Source organism: Pecten maximus, chromosome 1 (genome assembly GCF_902652985.1).
Source record: "Pecten maximus chromosome 1, xPecMax1.1, whole genome shotgun sequence".
In the NCBI taxonomy this organism is placed as follows: Eukaryota; Metazoa; Mollusca; class Bivalvia; order Pectinida; family Pectinidae; genus Pecten; species Pecten maximus.
In genome coordinates this window covers 3197113-3203319 of record NC_047015.1, presented here as the reverse complement: position 1 = coordinate 3203319, position 6207 = coordinate 3197113, and positions in this window count along the sequence as shown.

Genomic DNA, 6207 nt, shown 5'->3' with positions numbered 1-6207 from the left:
AATGAATATTTGTTTCGTAAGTAGCGTAAATAAAAGAAAAAACTGTCAAAATGTAAATATAAGAAACATGTTATTTTTTTCTGGTGTTTAAACTGACGCGCGTCATGTTATTTTTTTTTATCATTTTAAATGCAGCGTACACACAAGTAAATAACAACAAAGAAATATGTTTCTTAAAGTGGACCATGAGTTACTTTTGATATTTTAAGTGTTAACTCGTCCGCTCAAACATTAGAAGCTCACAAAAACTGTATCTAAAATAGCCTTCTCTGCCCCGAGATATAAGCCGTCAAACGTGACTGTTTTAACCATGTATCAACCTCATCAAAACGACGTAGGCTGTTACGTCAGGAAGAAACTATACTGATGACGTCATGAAGGTTGCCATGTAACCTTATTGTGACGTCACACTTGCTGCATCACTAGGTTACTGTAGTCACCAGATTTGGTCCAGAAACGTTCGGACGAGTCTGACTAAGTAAGTACTACATACCCAAGACGTTACTAGATAGCCGTCAGCTATCAAACACATATCCTATACACAATAAGTAATTTATTCGGCATGAAAATATCCTCCCCGGGCTGGGACTCGAACTACCGACCTCTTGCTCTCTAAAGCGGACATCTTACCATCGGACTTGAGGGAAATTCACTTACTTGAGCTGGTAAGATAGCCTTTTGTCCCGAAGACAATCAAAACCTGTGTTCTTAGCTCTTTAGCTCCCTTGATCGGCCCAGATGGAATTTCTCTATAGTTTATTGGCAGTTCTTGTTTTGTTTTTGTTTTGCTTTTTATGCCCATTTCGTAGTCCAATTGTCGACCTTTTATGGTAGTAACTTATGGTTTGGTAATATAAATATATATATAATATTTCAGTCTAACCCTATGCTCTTTAAGCAAAGCCTCCAATTTCACCACTTTAACAAACGATTGATAAACGGTAAACTGGTGATATAGAGATCCGATACATGTACCATTCTATGGATTCTAAATTGTCTCGGTCAGGGGAGAGAACCCAAAACCTTCCTCACAGGGTTCAACTAAAGGCCCAGAGTGAGACAGTGGCAAGACAGACTTTAAGGGGAAAGGAGTGGTTTAGAAAGAGGAACAAAGATAATATCCCAAATTTAGTCGCCTTTTACGATCATGCAATGGCAGCAGCTTATCTACTTGACTTTATGCTGAAGGACCAGGCTGATTGTGGGGGTAAATAGTACAAAAAATAAGACGATAATATTCACATTCTATACATTAATACATTTTATTTAGATTTGGCTACCATATGATAAACAAAATTGGTATTGTAGGAAATATCGTTATGATTTTGTTATCATAAAATAACGTTACAGGATGTACTATGTAAGGAGAATCAGTGATCTACGAATACTAATCATATTTCAAGGCATCGCTCAAAAGGGAAACTTTTGTACAACTAAATAGTAACATACAATTCCAAACAATGAGGCACTTAACAAATTATTGTTATTTTCAGAAATGGCCAAAGCCAGAAGAAAGTCGGCTTCGCTGAAGAAATCTTCCACGACGTCCATGTCGTCAGAAGAGGGAGACGAACCAGAAATCCCTGTTAATACCATACCTCTGAGGCGGACACCGGCGAGGCACAACCTCACCATCGTCACCAAGGGCGATCACTCAGATGACGAGAACAAGGAAGCAAGCGATAAGAAGGATACGTCATCGAAATTTAGCAAACTTTAGTGTTCACTAAAATAGCAAGTCCTGACTTACGTCACAATGAAACATGAATTTGTACCAATATTTTGTGGTCAGCCAAAAATGTAATTATCCCAATTTCGTTGTTGATTTATGTTGTTCACACATCGTCGATATGATTATGTTATGTATGTTGTCTCGCGAATTGACAAAACACCAGATATCCGCTACCGTATCATACCTAAACATTGGAATATCCGGTACCGTATCATACCTAAACATTGGAATATCCGGTACCGTATCATACCTAAACATTGGAATATCCGGTACCGTATCATACCTAAACATTGGAATATCCGGTACCGTATCATACCTAAACATTGGAATATCCGGTACCGTATCATACCTAAACATTGGAATATCCGGTACCGTATCATACCTAAACATTGGAATATCCGTTACCGTATCATACCTAAACATTGGAATATCCGGTACCGTATCATACCTAAACATTGGAATATCTGTTACCGTATCATACCTAAACATTGGAATATCCGGTACCGTATCATACCTAAACATTGGAATATCCGGTACCGTATCATACCTAAACATTGGAATATCCGGTACCGTATCATACCTAAACACTGGAATATCCGGTACCGTATCATACCTAAACATTGGAATATCCGGTACCGTATCATACCTAAACATTGGAATATCCGGTACCGTATCATACCTAAACATTGGAATATCCGATACCGTATCATACCTAAACATTGGAATATCCGGTACCGTATCATACCTAAACATTGGAATATCCGGTACCGTATCATACCTAAACATTGGAATATCCGGTACCGTATCATACCTAAACATTGGAATATCCGGTACCGTATCATACCTAAACATTGGAATATCCGGTACCGTATCATACCTAAACATTGGAATATCCGGTACCGTATCATACCTAAACATTGGAATATCCGGTACCGTATCATACCTAAACATTGGAATATCCGGTACCGTATCATACCTAAACATTGGAATATCCGGTACCGTATCATACCAAAACATTGGAATATCCGGTACCGTATCATACCTAAACATTGGAATATCCGGTACCGTATCATACCTAAACATTGGAATATCCGGTACCGTATCATACCTAAACATTGGAATATCCGGTACCGTATCATACCTAAACATTGGAATATCCGGTACCGTATCATACCTAAACATTGGAATATCCGTTACCGTATCATACCTAAACATTGGAATATCCGGTACCGTAACATACCTAAACATTGGAATATCCGGTACCGTATCATACCTAAACATTGGAATATCCGGTACCGTATCATACCTAAACATTGGAATATCCGGTACCGTATCATACCTAAACATTGGAATATCCGGTACCGTATCATACCTAAACATTGGAATATCCGGTACCGTATCATACCTAAACATTGGAATATCCGGTACCGTATCATACCTAAACATTGGAATATCCGGTACCGTATCATAACAAAACAATGGAATATCCGGTACCGTATCATACCTAAACATTGGAATATCCGGTACCGTATGATACCTAAACATTGGAATATCCGGTATCGTATCATACCTAAACATTGGAATATCCGGTACCGTATCATACCTAAACATTGGAATATCCGGTACCGTATCATACCTAAACATTGGAATATCCGGTACCGTATCATACCTAAACATTGGAATATCCGGTACCGTATCATACCTAAACATTAGAATATCCGGTATCGTACCATACCAAAACATTGGAATATCCGGTACCGTATCATACCTAAAACATTGGAATATCCGGTACCGTATCATACCAAAACATTGGAATATCCGGTACCGTATCATAACAAAACACTAGAATATCCGGTACCGTATCATACCTAAACATTGGAATATCCGGTATCGTATCATACCTAAACATTGGAATATCCGGTACCGTATCATACCTAAACATTGGAATATCCGGTACCGTATCATACCTAAACATTGGAATATCCGGTACCGTATCATACCTAAACATTGGAATATCCGGTATCGTATCATACCTAAACATTGGAATATCCGGTACCGTATCATACCAAAACATTAGAATATCCGGTACCGCATCATACCAAAACATTGGAATATCCGGTATCGTATCATACCAAAACATTGGAATATCCGATACCGTATCATAACTAAACATTGGAATATCCGGTACCGTATCATAACTAAACATTGGAATATCCGGTACCGTATCATAACTAAACATTGGAATATCCGGTACCGTATCATACCTAAACACTGGAATATCCGGTACCTATCATAACAAAACAATGGAATATCCGGTACCGTATCATACCTAAACATTGGAATATCCGGTACCTGTCATAACAAAACAATGGAATATCCGGTACCGTATCATACCTAAACATTAGAATATCCGGTACCGTATCATACCTAAATATTGGAATATCCAGTACCGTATCATACCTAAACATTGGAATATCCGGTACCGTATCATACCTAAACATTGGATTATCCGGTACCGTATCATACCAAAACATTGGAATATCCGGTACCGTATCATACCTAAACATTGGAATATCCGGTACCGTATCATACCTAAACATTGGAATATCCGGTACCGTATCATACCAAAACATTGGAATATCCGGTACCGTATCATACCTAAACATTGGAATATCCGGTACCGTATCATACCAAACATTGGAATATCCGGTACCGTATCATACCAAAACATTGGAATATCCGGTACCGTATCATACCTAAACATTGGAATATCCGGTACCGTATCATACCTAAACATTGGAATATCCGGTACCGTATCATACCTAAACATTGGAATATCCGGTACCGTATCATACCAAAACATTGGAATATCCGGTACCGTATCATACCAAAACATTGGAATATCCGGTACCGTATCATACCTAAACATTGGAATATCCGGTACCGTATCATACCAAAACATTGGAATATCCGGTACCGTATCATACCTAAACATTGGAATATCCGGTACTGTATCATACCAAAACATTGGAATATCCGGTACCGTATCATACCAAAACATTGGAATATCCGGTATCGTATCATACCAAAACATTGGAAATCCTGGTATCGTATCTTATCAAAAAACCACAGTACATTAATCTTATATTATCGACATGAAATCTCCCGAAAACATTGCTCGAAGTGAGGTGAAAACTAAAACGAGATAAATCTTTGGAACTGTAAGTAATAGGTCAAAAAGCAAGAAGGCGCCTTTGGCCAAATTTAGAATCACAAGTTTGCTCAAGCATCGCTGGTTTCTTCAAAGCTCGCCAATTAAGTTGTTTACCATAATTCACAGCATGGACAATAAACTTCCTATCGGAATTCTGGAGACGTCGTCTCAAAACTGCACACCTGAGGAATATTTCCTTCCGGGTCATGTTCACACTGTTTGACGGAAATTCCTGTGTGCGTTTTTCCCGACTGAGAGACCGTTTTTGTTTAGATTTGTCCTCGTTTGTATGTTTTTGAGAGATGATTTCATTGTCCACGACAGTTGTGTCGACTGACGGTGTCACTAAGTTAATATTTTGTACCTGATTGACGTCGCCGACATTCCGGAACATGAAATGGTAGGACCTGAGCGGCCGGCAGGGGTACACAGTACAGGACCGACCACTGATACACTGACTTCCGGTTGTGGGAGGGTTGCGTTTTAATAAGGCATTGTAGTACTGCCTTGCTCGTTCCTCATCTGTGATAGACGTTGTAAGTTTCTTAAAATCATCATTCTCATAATATCTGGACAAATTCGACAGGTTGGTCCGGATTGCCGCTGCCTCTTCCCGGATTTTCACTGTCATACGTTCCATATCGCGTAAAAGCAAATCTTGTTGACTGTTAAGCCGACACAAAGTGTCTCTGATGGTGTGTTGTCCATGTCTTTTGTATAACATCTCCTGGCGTCTGGACACAGAACTGCCGAAAACATTGCCTTGTTTTCTTGTAGACATGAGTGATCAAGCCAAACAGAGGGTGAATATAACATCGGTATATTGGGTACAGACGTGCAATACACCAAACTGCCTAGGTAACAAGGAGGACCTCTCAAACCCCACGAAACAAGTCCACGCAGTCTTATGGTCGTGCTACTGACGCTGACACCACACCAGGGTAGTAGTACCCTCCAAACTAATCTGATAAAATTCAATTTATATTAACACAAATATTGTCAAGAATTAATTTCCTGTTAATCCTTTCGAGTAAGTATGATCAATGCCTTGTGTGGGTATGTAGCGGCATGTAACGGGTGGCTGTATGGGGTAGATCGATGACATCGACTCTAGCACCAAGACGTCTGCTTAAAAATCGACTATAAACCAAGATACATAGTGAAAATTTAATCGTCCTTCTTAAGGCAAAATTACCATATTTCACAATCGATACATGTTATTCACGTGTTTTGTGTACCCCAGCCTCCGTGTACAGGATAC